The sequence below is a fragment of the Mirounga leonina genome, unplaced genomic scaffold (assembly GCF_011800145.1).
Source record: "Mirounga leonina isolate KUSES-001 unplaced genomic scaffold, KU_Mleo_1.0 Mir_153, whole genome shotgun sequence".
NCBI lineage: Eukaryota > Metazoa > Chordata > Mammalia > Carnivora > Phocidae > Mirounga > Mirounga leonina.
The window spans coordinates 43,270,606-43,287,118 of record NW_023270387.1 but is presented as its reverse complement, the minus strand read 5'-3'; the positions used below and the strand labels follow the sequence as shown (position 1 = coordinate 43,287,118).

Genomic DNA, 16,513 nt, shown 5'->3' with positions numbered 1-16,513 from the left:
AACTAAGAAGGAGAAGGAGAAGAAGAAGAAGGAGAAGATGAAGAAAAGAAGAAGAAGAAGGAGGAGGAGGAGGAGGAGAAGAAGAAGAAAAAGAAATGGCTGCTTGGAGAACAGAATGAGTTTATTTAAAGAGAACAATAAAAGCACCCCCAGGTATGAGTTGGGAATGAATTGCTCTAGTGGGGACCTGGAAAGAAAGCAGCTTGTTTGACTTAAGAGAGTAGTAGCTAAGTTGAAGGCATGAAACATCCCTGTCCATATTAGATGAGAGTCAAACAGAGCACAGATGATGGGGCAGGGGTAGGGGATAAATACTTTAGAATAGGTCTATGCTTGGAGTCAAATGCGGTAGACACTTGGGAGATGAAAGATAATTATAGGGAATAGGCTTGCAGTCCCTGCATGGGGTGCTGAGAGAGGACAATTTGGCTTAGGGAAAGCCAGACTCCTTAAGCCTTTGCTTAGAGGAGCAAGAAAAGAGGGCATGGCATGGACTCCTGAAATTTGTTTCATTCAAGTTTATGATGGGCAACCTAGCTAAGTTTTTCATTTAGTTCTCTCAACCTCTCAGCAAGCAAAGTATTATTAGCTCCATTTCACAGATGAGCAATTAAGGCACACAGCTAGATAATGGAGAATCTCCTGAACTCCAAAGCTCATACTCCTTCCATACCACCCAGCTTCAGGAGAGGATAGTGTTCACTGCCCTGCTTTGGCATACATTTATAATTGCAACCCATGCAGTGATGTGTTGGCTACTTGGGCTACAGAGAAATGAAACATGGAGCATGCTGACAACCTAGTTGAGAAGACATACTTATTATAAATGTATAGCAGATTATGATGAATGCTATAAATTAAGGTACAAATGAAGTCTTCAAAAGGAACATTTCTTGTACACTATTCCCTCATACCTATTTGTGCCTTTGTATTTGTTATTTTCTTCCCTCATTCCTTCTAAATGATTTAAGCCTGCTTATTATTTTGAAAGTCAGTTAATAATTCAGATACCTTTTAAAAATACTATTTGTTTTTATTTTTATTTTTTATTTTTTTTATGGCTCTTTTCAGTTTGTTGCATGAAGGAGTTACACTAGTCCAAGTTAAAAGCAGACTCCAAATGGTTACATTAAACAAGCTGTGAGGTTTTTAAACTTGTGACAAAGGACAGAAGGGAAATTCTACTCATTGCAAGGAAATCCTCACTTAAGCTTCAGTGAGCCAAAAGCACTTAAAACCCATGAACCTTCAGCTGGTTGTCCTTAGCCAGTCCAGTGGAACTGGCATATGAGGAACTGGCATATGTTCTTGTGCTGGTCACCCTGTAGCTGAATTACTTCTCCATATTCTGGATGCTCAATTACAGTATCATTGCAGGAGAATTTTTTCTTAATGGCCTTCACTATTTTCTTTTTATCCTAACCAAGCAACCTTCCTGCCATTTCTCTGTTGAATTCTTATATGGATATAATCCTCAGTGCCAGGAGGAAGCAGATCATCACCCTTACTTGCATCAGCAAAGGGGTCAAAAGAGTGGAGATTCTGGATAATGGACATACGATAGGATTCCTTTTCCTGCATGGAAATGGCCTACAGAAGGCAGAGATGGGAGAAGGCCGGAAGTGGGGGGATGGATTGTTGGGAAACAAAGGGGCTTGAAGAGGAGGCTGCTGAGTCCTTGGCTGTGGCTCAGTGACTGGAGCTATTTTACTTTATTTTTTTTTAAGATTTTATTTATTTATTTGAGAGAGAGGGAGAGCGGGGGAGGGGAAGAGGGAGAGGGACAAGTAGACTCCGTGCTGAGTGGCGAGCCTGAGGTGGGGCTCAATTCCAGGACCCTGAGATCATGACCTGAAGTCAGATGCCCAAAAAAGTGAGCCACCCAGGCACCCCCCAAAATGTTATTTATTTAGATAGATGTCATGTAATCAAGTCTGTACCAAATACTTAGAAAAATATAGCAAAGTATAAGATTGAACCCTACTCATTAGGAATTGGTAAAAGGGAATAAGAGATTAAAGTCAGACAGATCTGAATTAAAATCCTGGTTCAACTCTGGAAAACAGTATGGAGGTTCCTCAAAAAGTTGAAAATAGAGCTACCATACGATCCAACAATTGCACTACTGGGTATTTACCTCAAAGATACAAATGTAGGGATCTGAAGGGGTATGTGCACCCTGATGTTTATAGCAGCAATGTCCACAATAGCCAAACTGTGGAAAGAGCCAAGATGTCCATCAACAGATGAATGGGTAAAGAAGATGTGGTATAGATATACAATGGAATATTATGCAGCCATCAAAAGGAATGAGATCTTGCTATTTGCAATGAAGTGGCTGGAACTGGAGGGTGTTATGCTGAGTGAAATAAGTCAATCAGAGAAAGACATGTATCCTATGATCTCACTGATATGAGGAATTCTTAATTGTAGGAAACAAACTGAGGGTTGCTGGAGTAGGGGGTGGGGTGGGAGGGATGGGGTGACTGGGTGATAGACACTGGGGAGGGTATGTGCTCTGGTAAGCACTGTGAATTGTGCAAGACTGTTGAATCTCAGATCTGTACCTCTGAAACAAATAATGCAATATATGTTAAGAAAAAAAAAAAGATAGCAGGAGGGGAAGAATGAAGGGGGGAAATCGGAAGGGGAGATGAACCATGAGATACGATGGACTCTGAAAAACAAACTGAGGGTTCTATAGGGGAGGGGGGGGTGGGAGGATGGGTTAGCCTGGTGATGGGTATTAAAGAGGGCACATTCTGCATGGAGCACTGGGTGTTATGCACAAACAATGAATCATGGAACACTAAATCAAAAACTAATGATGTAATGTATGGTGATTAACATAACAATAAAAAATTAAAAAAAAATAAAATAAAATCCTGGTTCAGCCACTCACCAGCTGTGTGACTACTGCTGAGTCACAAGCTCTCTGACCTTCAGTTTCCACTCAGACATTTAGAAGGAGACCATGCAGAGGGGCCATTAAATCCTCTTCCAGACACTTTTTGTAAGAGTCTCTTATACTCTAGACCACAAGATGTCTGTACCAAAAGTGATACATTATGAAGAGGTAATATCTGATTTGAAATCAGGAGAGAGTGTTTGTTGGAATCTGGGTCAACACATCTAGAAGAAAGAAAACCATTTCAAATAGCGTGCAAACACATTACATCAAACACATTGCTCTCTGCTGAGAGTTATGACAGAAGAGTTGAAGACTCCAAGTCTCCATTAATCTCAAAACACAGTTGCTGAAAAATTTCCAAAGCAGAGGTCTCCTGTGGGTGTTGAGCTAGGAAACAGAAAAAGTACAGAGAATTAGTTGTCTTTTCAACCAATACTTCCAGGCTGTGGAAAACAGAGAAGGCATCTCTAAGTCAGACAGACATGGGTTCAAATCTCCAATGTGCATGTTGTGCAAGTGATTTATCCTACTGGCCTTCAATTTCCTCCTTTGTAATCCGGCTGGCATTCCCTGTGAAGTTTCTTTGTGAATATTAAAGAGCCTAATATGTACAAAGTATGCAGCAAATAGACACACATTAGGCACTCATATTAGGCACTCAACAGAGCTAGCATATTCCTCTGCTGTGCAACCAGATTGGCTTTATATTACTTTGTATCAGGCACTAGAGTGATTCATTAATAGTTTACATGCTTGTGGAAAGACTCCATATATATCTTTTATTTGAAGCTGATCTTACTAATCTTCCTTTTGCCTTTTAAGTACAGACATCTGAGTTACTCTATAGCTTAGAAGGGTATTGATATTCTTTTCATCAGTTGGGAAGTTCAATACATTTAAAGTAAATAGAATGAACATATGCCAATACGCATTTAAAATAATTCTTCAGGGGCGCCTGGATGGCTCAGATGGTTAAGCGTCTGCCTTCGGCTCAGGTCATGATCCCAGGGTCCTGGGATCAAGCCCCACATCCGGCTCCTGACTCAGCGGGGAGTCTGCTTCTTCCTCTCCCTCTGCCTTTCCCACTGCTCATGCTCTCTCTCTGTATCTCTGTGTCTCAAATGAATAAATAAAATCTTTAAAAATAAAATAAAATAAAATAAAATAAAATAAAATAATTCTTCAAACTTGCCCAAAGACTAACATAAACCATAAATAAAAATTGGCATCATTCTTGGTAACTTCTCCTATATGTCAAAAATCATGGAATAGCCAATATGACTTCAGATCTGACCCCAAAGCTCTACCTGCTGATACTTTTATTAATATTCCATTTGGGAAGACTGTAAATATTTTACTATTATAAGTTTTTGCAAACACTGGTATTTTTCATGCCTCCAGCAATCTCCACCTTCTAAATATTTCATTTTCTTGGGTAGCATGCAATATGTGAAATGAAGTTCTGTGGCCAGATTTCCCAGAACTTAAAAACCTGAAGTTCTTGAAGTTAATATTGAATAGTGTCAAGATAGGTTTTTTAATTTCTTCTGTAGGTTTGTTGTTGTTCTCTTTTAAAGAAACTGAAAAGCAGCAGAAATGTTGATAAATGGAAGGGTTTCCTTTCAAATTTCTAAAGCAAGTGTACACATTTGCCTAAATTGTGCATGGATTTGCAAAGCACCAGGCCATACGAAATTGTTTTTAAAAGCTGAAAAAGAGGGTGTGAGGACGATCTGGCTGCGACATCTGTCACCCCGTTGATCGCCAGGGTTGATTCGGCTGATCTGGCTGGCTAGGCGGGTGTCCCCTTCCTCCCTCACTGCTCCATGTGTGTCCCTCCCGAAGCTGCGCGCTCGGTCAAAGAGGACGACCTTCCCCGATAGAGGAGGACCGTTCTTCGGTCAAGGGTATAGGAGTAGCTGCACTCCCCTGCTAGAACCTCCAAACAAGCTCGCCATTAAAGGTCGATTGATGCAAAAAAAAAAAAAAAAAAAAAAAAAAAGCTGAAAAAGAAGAAAGAGCTCTAGAATTCACTCCAGGCAGAACCACCCACCAGTGTAAATGCCATGAATGGACTCTTCCACTGTTAATGTACAAGGGGAAAGTGTATCTCAAAGTACTTTTCAGCATCAGAAGAACAGAGCCTTTCTTGGTTTCCAAGACAAAGGAGGAAAGTAGAATAGCCAAACACTAGAATTGAGTTAGAGACTGAGCACAGGAGAAGGGGAAGAAGGGACTTGACAAAGACATGACTCAGAATCCCTGTCATAATGTGATTACAGGCAGTCACCATGAATCTATAAGGACTGGAACTAGAAATATCTATTTTCTAGCTCGGGATAGAATGATCTCTAATTTTTTGTCTATGGACTTTATGGTTCCTAGAGGTGAGAGAGAGAGAGAGAGAGATCCCAACTATTCAATTGGATAGATGAATAACCTCCAAGAACTACCAACTCAATAGAGACAGTAAAAATTGGGTCAAGATGAAATGAACATGTGACTTTCACCAAAGAAAGGCTTCATCAGGCACTATGATCCTACTCAATTTCTGTTCTTCAAATGCACTACTCTTTCATTTCCCAAATGTGCCATGTTCCAAACAAACACGAGGCCTTTGAACATGCTGCTACCTTCATGGAATGAAAAGCTTTCCCATACCCCTGCCCTCCACTTTTTTCCTAATATGCTTTTAGTCTTCTTCAGATCTCAGACCAAGCAAATCCTCAGAGTCACTTTCCCTGAATCACCTCAACATGCAAAAATCACTTTTTGAGACTACAAAACTCAGGTATAATTTCACATTTGCTTCTAATTTTTAAAATGAGTATCTGGTTTCCCTTCTAGACTTGCACTCTACGACCACAGAGGCATGACTGGTTTTGCTCATCGTTATATCTCAGCACCATGCTTAACATGTGGCACATATTAGCTGCTTAATAAACATTTGTTGAAGGACTAAATCAATGAGTACACTGCTATGCATATTTTTCAGCATTCATTATTTCAAGGCTTCTAACAAGGCATACTTTTTTGCCTTGCTGCCATTTTTTAAGAATTTAGTAGGATGGGGAATGTTAGTTTCTCACTAGTTCCCAGTTACATTTCTAGGTTCTTAAGGGGCCCTTACTGTAATAATTATGGTAATAATTTCTGTTACTACATTCCACCATGGTGAGAGTGTAACTAAAACAGGGTGGCAGGAGAAGGTGTCAAGGATTGGCCACAAGACAGACTAGGAGTTCTTTACATAGTAAGAACTGAGAGGCTCCAGAGGGCAGTAGGACCCTAATATAATCCCTATTGATGCCTGCTATTACTCTTTTATATTTTTTGCTATGTTAAAGTATTTTGTGTTCTGGAAGCTTTTTTTTTTTTTTTTCCATGAAAATACTCTCTGGAATGATGCCACTGTCACTAACACTTAGGAATTGGGTTATCAATGCACATTCAATGGTACTAGACATTTATATGGAGGCAATAATAATTAGACCCTTTAATAATGAATGGGTAGCCCAAGGAAAGAATAAAGTGCCTATTTGTGGATATTCAAATAAAGTGGAATGGATACTCATGAACATAGTGGCAGGGATTACTGTACTGGGTACAGAGATGGAGGGGTGGTCCCTAAGATTCTTCCTACCTATAAGATGCTATGAGTTTCTGACACTCTGATGAACTGGAAAGGAGTGTCTCTTAAATGCAGATGAAAAGCACAGGCCCGGGGGAGGGATATGGTCTCAATTAAACGCTGAAAATGTCAAACTTATTTTGTTCCTAGACTCCACAAAAATTCATGAGGCTCTCATGTCCTTTTCCAGATTGTTGTGGAGCATTTGGAGCTCAACATCCTATAAGGAAAGTGTAAAATCTTTTCACTAAAGACTGTTATCCTTTTACTAGCCTCATTCAAGTTTTATCAACTTGATAAACATCAGCCTGCAAGCACACAGGAGCATATTTCCCAAGGCTGCTAAAGCGTTCATTCCCTGCTCCCCGCCCCCCGCCCCCTGCCACAGCCCACTCCACCAGAACAACAGATAGGCAACTTGCAATGAAGTTAATCAATAGACACATAAGATCAGGGATTCTAAGGAACAGTTTCCACATATTCAACTTAAACAGTAAATCATACCAGAATAAGGTAATTACCTGAACTGTACTCTTAGAATCTTGAAAGTACCATTCTATTATAAAAAGGACTTTGGGACATTAATAATCATAACTAAGCATGAAAGTCCTTCAAATCATGGTTTGACTAAAACCATGTTAATATTGTAGAATTTGGCTTATGTAGTGTCTAGAATCACTTACTACTTTGAATAAAATTACTGTGTTTTGCTGATTTTTCCTTTTTTACCTCCAGTCATATGAGAAATCTCATAAAAGGAAAGAGAGAGCCCAATAAAGCTATCAACAAAGGAAAGTGAAAAGGCTGGACCATGGGAGAAGATATATGAATAATGTAATTTGTTTATCACTGTATATATAATCATCTCTGTACATATACCCAAATTTTATTAATTTTACATTCTATGACCTTCCTAATTACACTTTAGTAATTCTAAATGCACTTAATAATTAATTATAAGAATGGATAAAGAAGATGTGGTCCGTATATACAATGGAATATTACTCAGACATCAGAAAGGAAGAATACCCAACTTTTACATCAACATGGATGGGACTGGAGGAGATTATGCTAAGTGAAATAAGTCAAGCAGAGAAAGTCAATTATCATATGGTTTCACTTATTTGTGGAACGTAAGGAATAGCATGGAGGACATTAGAAGGAAGGGAAAAATGAAGGGGGGGAATCGGAGGGAGAGATGAGCCATGAGAGACTATGGACTCTGAGAAACAAACTGAGGGCTTTAGAAGGGAGGGGAGTGGGGGATGGGCTAGCCCAGTGATGGGTATTAAGGAGGGCATGTACTACATGGAGCACTGGGTGTTACATGAAAACAATGAATCGTGGATCACTACATCAAAAACTAATGATGTATGGTGACTAACATAATGATAACATAAGAATTGTATGGTGACTAACATAACATAATAAAATAAAAAAATGAATGATGCTAACTCCAGGGCACTTGGGTGGCTCAGACGGTTAAGCATCTGCCTTCGGCTCATGTCATTGGTCTCAGGGTCCTGGGATTGAGCCCCACATCGGGCTGCCTGCTCAGCAGGGAGCCTGCTTCTCTCTCTCCCTCTGCTACTACCCCTGCTTGTGCTCTCACTCTCTCTGTCAAATAAATAAATAAAATCTTTAAAAAAAAAGAATGATGCTCTATTTTCAACTTTTTGAGGAACCTCCATACTGTTTTCCAGAGTGGCTGCACCAGCTTGCATTCCCACCAACACTGTAGGAGGGTTCCCCTTTCTCCGCATCCCCGCCAACATCTGTCGTTTCCTGACTTGTTAATTTTAGCCATTCTGACTGGTTTTGATTTGGATTTCCCTGATGCCGAGTGATATTGAGCACTTTTTCATGTGTCTGTTGGCCATTTGGATGTCTTCTTTGGAAAAATGTCTGTTCATGTCTTCTGCCCATTTCTTGATTGGATTCTTTGTTCTTTGGGTGTTGAGTTTGATGAGTTCTTTATAGATTTTGGATACTAGCCCTTTTCTTAATTGCAGGAAACAAACTGAGGGTTGCTGGAGTGGAGGGTGGGGTGGGAGGGATGGGGTGACTGGGTGATAGACACTGGGGAGGGTATGTGCTCTGGTAAGCGCTGTGAATTGTGCAAGACTGTTGAATCTCAGATCTGTACCTCTGAAACAAATAATGCAATATATGTTAAGAAAAAAAAAGAAGAGGAAGAAGGTAGTGGGAGGGGAAGAATGAAGCGGGGGAAATCGGAGGGGTAGATGAACCATGAGAGACGATGGACTCTGAAAAACAAACAGGGTTCTAGAGGGGAGGAGGGTGGGAGGATGGGTTAGCCTGGTGGTGGGTATTGAGGAGGGCACATTCTGCATGGAGCACTGGGTGTTATGCACAAACAATGAATCATGGAACACTTCATCTAAAACTAATGATGTAATGTATGGGGATTAACATAAGAATAAAAAAAAAAGAATGATGCTAACTCTAAAAAATACAAAAATACTAATTCAAAGGGATACATTCACCTTGATGTTCATAGCTGCATTATCTACGATAGCCAAATTATAGAAACAGCCAAAGTGTCCATTGACTGATGAATGGATAAAGAAGAAGTGGTATAATATATACAATAGAATATTACTGAGGCATAAAAAATAATGAAATCTTGCCATTTGCAGTGACTTGTATGGAGCTAGAGAGTATAATGCTAAGTTAAATAAGTCAGAAGGAGAAAGATAAATACCATATGATTTCACTCATATGTGGAATTTAAAAAACAAAACAATTGAGCAAAGGGAAAAAAGAAAGCGAGGCCAACAAAGAAACAGACTCTTAACCATAGAGAACAAGCTGATGGTTACCAGGAGGGAGGTGGGTGGGGAGATGGGTTAAATAGGTGATGGGGATTAAGAAGTGCACTTGTGATGAGCACCAGGTATTATATAGAAGTGTTGAGTCACTATGTTGTACACCTGAAACTAGTATTACATTGTGTGTTAACTAACTGGAATTTAAATAAGACCTTAAAAAAAAAAAAAAGAATGATGCTAACTGTGGGTTTTTTACAGATGCTCTTTATTAGCTTTAGAAAACTTAGTTTTACTCCAGTGTACTGAGAGTTTTTCCATAAATGAATATGGAATTTCACCTTTTAAAATTTTAAAATTTTTATTTTTTATTTGGAAATGGCTATATGATTTTTCCCCTTTTATTCTGATAGGTTGAATTATACAGTATTTTTTTTAATGTAAATCAAACTTGCAATCCTGGGAAAAATTTAAGCTGTTCTTGATGTATTATCTTTTTATATATGTCTGCATTTGATTTATTCATGTTTCATAAAAGATTGTTAAACCTATATTCTTGAGGACATTGGTCTTTGCTAGGTTTTGCCTATAAATTCTTTATTTGATTTTGGTCTCAGACAATGAAGCCTCTTTTTGAAAGATTTTGTGTAAGATTACCCTTTTCCTTAATTGTTTGTTAAAATTTACCAGAGAATACATCTGCGCCTATAACTTTCTTTGTGCAAAATTCATGTATAACTATAAATTTAATTTCTTTAGTAGATAAATGTTATTCAGATTTTCTTTCTTTCGGGGTAAAGTTTGATAGGTTATGTTTTTTTAAATTATTGACATATAATGTATTATATGTTGTAGTCTGTGATTCATCAGTCTTACACAATACAGGTCTGTGATTCATCAGTCTTACACAATACACAGGGCTCAACACAACACATACCCTCCCCAGTGTCCATCACCCAGCCACCCTATCCCTCCCACCCCCTCCATTCCAGCAACACTCAGTTTGTTTCCTGAGATTAAGAGTCTCTTATGGTTTGTCTCCCTCTCTGGTTTTGTCTTGTTTCATTTTTCCCTCCCTTCACCTATGATCCTCTGCCTTGTTTCTCAAATTCCACATATCAGTGAGATCATATGATAATTGTCTTTCTCTGATTGACTTATTTTGCTTAGCATCATACCCTCTAGTTCCATCCACATCACTGCAAATGGCAAGATTTCATTTTTTGATGGCTACATAATATTCCATTATATATATAATATAATATATAATATAAATATATAAAAATATATATACATATTATATATATACACACACACACCACACACCACATCTTTATCCATTCATCTGTCAAAGGACATCTGGGGTCTTTCCATAGATAGGTTTTTTTTTAAGATTTTATTTATTTATTTGAGACAGAGAGAGAGAGCATGAGCAGTGGGGCAGAGGGAGAGGGAGTAGCAGGCTCCCCACTGAGCAAGGAGCCTGGCCTAGGCCTTGATTCCAGGACTCTGAGATCATGACCTGAGCTGAAGGCAGACGCTTAACCAACTGAGCCACGCAGGCGCCCCTGATAAGTTATGTTTTTGCAAGAACTTTTATCCATTTTATCAACGTTATCAAATTTATTGGCATTAAGTTTTTCTGAATTCTGTTACATTCCTTTTAATGTCTGTACCATATACAGTGATGTGCTTTTGTCCATTCCTTATATTGGTAATACATTTTGTCTTTTCTTTCTTAATTTCTTTAAGAGTTTATTTCATTTACATTTTCAAAGAACCAACTTTGTGTTAATTTTCCGTTTTCTTTTAAGGGTTTTTGTTGTCATCTTTATTATTTCCTTTCATCTTGCTTGTTACTTTTAAGACTTTTTTATTAGTGGTTTGTAACATTTTGATTATGATGTATATTGGTGTGGTTTTCTTTGTTATACTGCTTGGGGCTTGTTAGACCTTAGAACCATGAATTTTTATTTTTCATGGAAACTGAAAAAAAATCAACCATTATTTCTTTCCATCACTGAGATTCTCTTTTTTTCCCTCCCTATCTCAGTTTGAACAGTTTCTCTTTTTCTGTCTTCAGTGTTACTGATATATTTTTTCTGCAGTTTATAATTTACTGATCAGCCATCTGATGAATTTTTTCAGATATTATGTTTTTCTTTTTTTTTTTTTTAATCCTTTTATTATTCTTTTTTAACAAACAGCCCCAGGGATAGGGGACCAGGGGAAGGGGGTGGAGAGATATTATGTTTTTCAATCAAAAAAAATTTTTATAGTTTCCACTTTTTTAGTTGAATCCTTTATCTGTTCCCTCCTTATGCTCACGTGTTTCTTGAAGTCCTTGAACATATTTATAGTAGCTGTTTTATGTCCTGGTCAGCTAATTCTATCATCTTTGTCATTTCTGTATCTCCTTATATAATTGATTTTTCTCCTGATTATGAGTCACATTTTTCTGTTTCTTTGCATGTCTCATGATTTTTTTTGTTGTAGATGCCATATTTTGTCTTGTTTAAAGAGAGTTAAGTTTTTTATTTGCAGGCTGCTAATTTACTTATCAGCTTGACCATTTGAGACTTGTCTGTAAGGTTTGTTAGGATTAGGCTAAAAGAGCTCTAATCTTGAGAGTGGCCTTTCTAAAGTGCCAATTATCTGAGGTATTCAACAAGGTTTTATTACTCTTGGTGGTTGGAACTCAAACTTTGAAATCTCCATTGACTTCTCAGCTCCCTGGTAATTGTTTTCTGCTTGGCCTTTCAGAGTCTCACCCAATGCTACATAGTATTCAGCCAAAGATTAAATGGGAGTCTTATGCAGTCAACTAGAGCTCTCTTTTTCTGCACAGCTGTCTCCTTTCTAATACCCTGCCTGTGAATTCCAGTCTCCCACAGTACCTCCAAACTGATCTCTGTTCCTCTACCTCAGCAAGATACCTGTGCTCTTCTTGGCTCTAGCTCCAAGTGCTAATGACAAGAATATGCCTCTGAGCAGAACACTAGGACAATCATGAGGCTTATGTCGTTTGTTTCCTTTATTTGGTGGTCTTGGTTTTATTCTGCCTCTTGTACACTACTTAAAAAAATATCACATATTTTATCCAGTGTTATAGTTGTTTATGACAGAAGGACTCGGCCATTACCAGCTATGGTATCATACTAGAATTAGGAGTCCTCTCCCTCCCATGAACATTTTAAAAATCAAAGAAATGAGCCAATAAGCTTCTGGAAGATAGCAAATTATTTCCATTTTCACAAATGTGGTAGGTCCTGGCACTGGCCCTTAAGAATCCAAACTTCCAACTCATTTGGTTAATAAGACTTTTGAATGGAGTAAATGTAACACTTAACCAGTTATGTGAATTGTTACTAAACATTTAATGTAGAAGTAACTACTATCTCATAGTTGTGGTAAAGTCTAGAAATAGTGTTTTTAAAACACATAACATAGTGTTTGACACAATAAGCACTTAAACAATGAATATCATTATTCTGTCATCAAATTTAAAATCTTCAATGCAGTGATATTTTAAAATATTTTCATTATAGAAAAATAGTATATACATATAATAAGAAGAATCTGAGTAGTATAAAAAGTTACACAATAGGAAGTGTCTGCCTGCCCCCTCAGAGCTCTAATAGTACTTCTGAGAGGTAAGGCTAGCAACAGTTTCATATGTATTCTTCCCAAATTTTGCCATGGTATATAGATATGGGAGTCTGTAGCTTTGTGATATTCTTGCAAAAATAAATGTTTTATACATGCTTTTCTCTGCTTTTATTCATTCAATGATATGTCTTGAGTTCCGTTCATTTTAACACATACAAATATACCTCATTCTTTAATAGCTGCATCATATTGCTTGGCATAAATGTAACACAATTTCTGTAAACACTTCCTATTTATAGAATCAATGTTATTTTCAGATTTTTGCTTTTTAAAATATAGCTCTGATAATCATTTTTTACATATATCTTTCTGCATGTGTGAACATGAGTAGGTAAATTTTTAAAACTAAGATTGCTAGATTAAATAGGTATAGTTTTATATTTTAGTCAATATAGGTATTTTCTTCCAAAGAGCTTCTCAATTTACACTCCAACAAACAGGGCTTATTTCTCCACAGCATCCCAACACTATGCATTACCAAACTTTGGGGTCTTTCTCATTGCATATGTGAAACATGGAATCTTAATATTTTAATTTGTATTTCTTTTACTATGACTAAAGTAGAAAATTTCATTTGTTTATGAGTTATTTGTATTTCTATCTAAACTGCCTATTCTTGTTTTTTAAAGATTTTATTTATTTATTTGAGAGAGAGAGAGAGAAAGCAAGCACATGAGCGGGGTGGGCAGAGGGAGAGAGTGAGAGAAGCAGACTTCCTGCTGACCAAGGAGCCCCATAGGGGGTTTGATCCCAGGACCCTGAGATCAGGCCCTGAGCTGAAGGCAGATGCCCAACTGGCTGAACCCCCCCAGGAGGTCTCAACTGCTATTCTTAATCTTGGCTCCTTTCCTATTTTTTTAAGTTGGTTTGTCTTTTACTTATTGATTTGCAAGATTTTTTACGTAGAATCAAGAAATTAGTCCTTTGACACATATTGCAACATTATTTTTTTTTTAAAGATTTTTTTAATTTATTTTTTGACAGAGAGAGAGACAGCGAGAGAGGGAACACAAGCAGGGGGAGTGGGAGAGGGAGAAGCAGACTTCCTGCGGGGCAGGGAGCCCGATGCGGGGCTAGATCCCAGGACCCTGGGATCATGACCTAAGCCAAAGGCAGACGCTTAACGACTGAGCCACCCAGGCGCCCCAACCTTCTTTTCAACATTTTCTTCTCCTAAGAGGTTTAAAATTTTTATATAGACAATATTTTCAATAATTTCCATTATGATATTCACTTTTCTGTGTCCTTCCTTCTCAATTTCACTATTATTTAAAAATTATCTTACAGGCAATTTTTGACACTGCTAAATTTCCAATATGACACTTTTCAAATTTCCAACATCTGAATTTTTATTCACAGGCAATAGATTTTTGTATAAGGACTGAAGTAATGACTTTTTTTTGTAGCTAGTAAGTTGTCTCAATGTCATTCCTTGAATAATTCCACTTCCTAATGACTAATTGAAAATCCAATTCAGTGGTTTCTATTTTCTATTGTAAATGCTGTGTTTCTGTTCTACTATAATTCTAGAAGCCTTTATAAATCTAATACAGTGGGTTAAATTTGCTAACACTTGTTTTCTGGTGGAAATTTTAATAACATGCATGCACACAAATGTATATAATAAATATGCTGTTAGAAAATCGTGTGATTTAAAGTCTATCTGAATTATACACAATACTTACAGTACTTATAATTTTCTTCCTGTCTCCCTTTAAGACTAAGATGCATTTTGTAACAATAAACCCAAGTCATGAGACTTAACATGAATTCTCTTAGGGAAGGTTTCTGTCTAGACATATAGCAGTTCAGAGGGATGCCGTGCTGAGAGGGAATGAGATCTGTGTGCTCAACAGCAAGTGTGATTGGATTTACAGATTAACAAAATGAGAAAGATCAAAGCCTTGTTATCAAGCAGACCTACAAGCCTACTCTTTCTAATCTTGACCTCACAGAAAGGGTTTTGTACTTAAGACAGTGTCATCATGATGCAAAATTCAGGTCACATTCCACTTTCTCTTAATATGGGTGAACACTCCCTTGGTGACTAAATTGATAACTCTATGAAAATTTCAGGCTTCAAACAGATTTCTAATTCCATTAAATTGGTGTTCAGCAGAGCACATTGACTTTTGTGGTCAGTAAAGGGAAAATTAGGCCCACATACTTACTCCTAATTAAGCACAGTCTCCTTTTTCCCAAATTGTAGGGACTTTGTTTTTCTTCTATTTCTTTAGTGACTTCCACTGTGCCTGTCACGTAGCAATTTGCTGGATAAATAATTTTTTTAGACTCAAAGGTGTTGCAGCTTGTGTGGTTTTTAATGCTAACCCACGAATCCATATTAACTCAGCTAAAGGAAATGTTTGGGAAATTTGAAATTGGTGATATGTAGGCAGATAATGAGGATCTCATCTTACGGATTCATGTTAATCAGGAACAACATCGCCTTAATTAAGATGTTGAGCTCTTTCTTATTCATAATATTAAAAAAAAACTGGAGCCCTTTGAAATGTCTGTTTTATAAGAAAATTTACCATGTATGGATTGCCATTTTGGAAAAAAAGTGGAATGAATCAAAATGTTCACAACTGAAAACTGATGAAAGTGATTTAACCTTACTGAAGCAGGGGATGCCTCAGTGTATTCCAATTCCTCAAGGTCAACATAATGCCATCACAGATCTTTGTACTTACATATATCCCCTTGCCTCTAACATTATTGTATTTAAGAATCATTTACTCTATCTCAAGTTCCTAAAAATGAATCATTCTCTCCTTTACCTTTGGGTCTCTGCTTATGCAAGACTCTCCTTGGAGGAAAACTTCATGTCCTTCTTTTCCTTTTCATTTAGCTTGTCCTACTAGTGTTTAAAGATGAACATAGATATGATTTCTCTAGATGATATCTTGACTTCCCAAAGTTTGGCCTCCTGCCCTTTTTATGTGCTCCCATAACACGTTGGCTTACTTCTCACAGTCGGTAGGGATTAAGAAATACATTTCTCATCTGTAAAGCATCTGTACTCCTTCTCAGCTGAGCCTAGATGAAGCCTCAGAATCCTTTTTTTCTTAACAATTTTATTGAGGTATATTGACATACTATATATTTTACTATATATGTTCAAACTGTAAGATTTGACAGGTTTTTCCACATGACCCATGAAACCATCTCTAAAATCAATATAATAAATACATTTTTCAAACCCAAATGTTTCCTCATGCACCTTGTAGTCTTTCCTTCTTCTGCCTTCCTGATCCGTACTCCACTTTATGATTATACTGTGTATACTCTTTTTTTCCTCTGGCTTCTTTTATTCAGCATAATTACTTTAAAATTCATCCATATTACTGCATGTAACCAATTGCCCATTACTTTTTACTTCACAAATCACATATTTGGGCATCCCAAAATTTTGATATATTGCATTTTCATTTTTATTTAGTTCAAAATACTTTGGAATCTTCCTTTAGATTTTTTTCTTTGACTCATTGTTTACTTCAAAGTATGTTA

General features: G+C 37.3%; 1 pseudogene; it reads right to left on the bottom strand.

Annotated features, from left to right (window-relative positions):
* Positions 1–1,022: 1,022 nt before the first annotated feature.
* Positions 1,023–1,831, bottom strand: LOC118013135 (annotated as a pseudogene).
* Between the last annotated feature and the right edge of the window lie 14,682 nt (positions 1,832–16,513).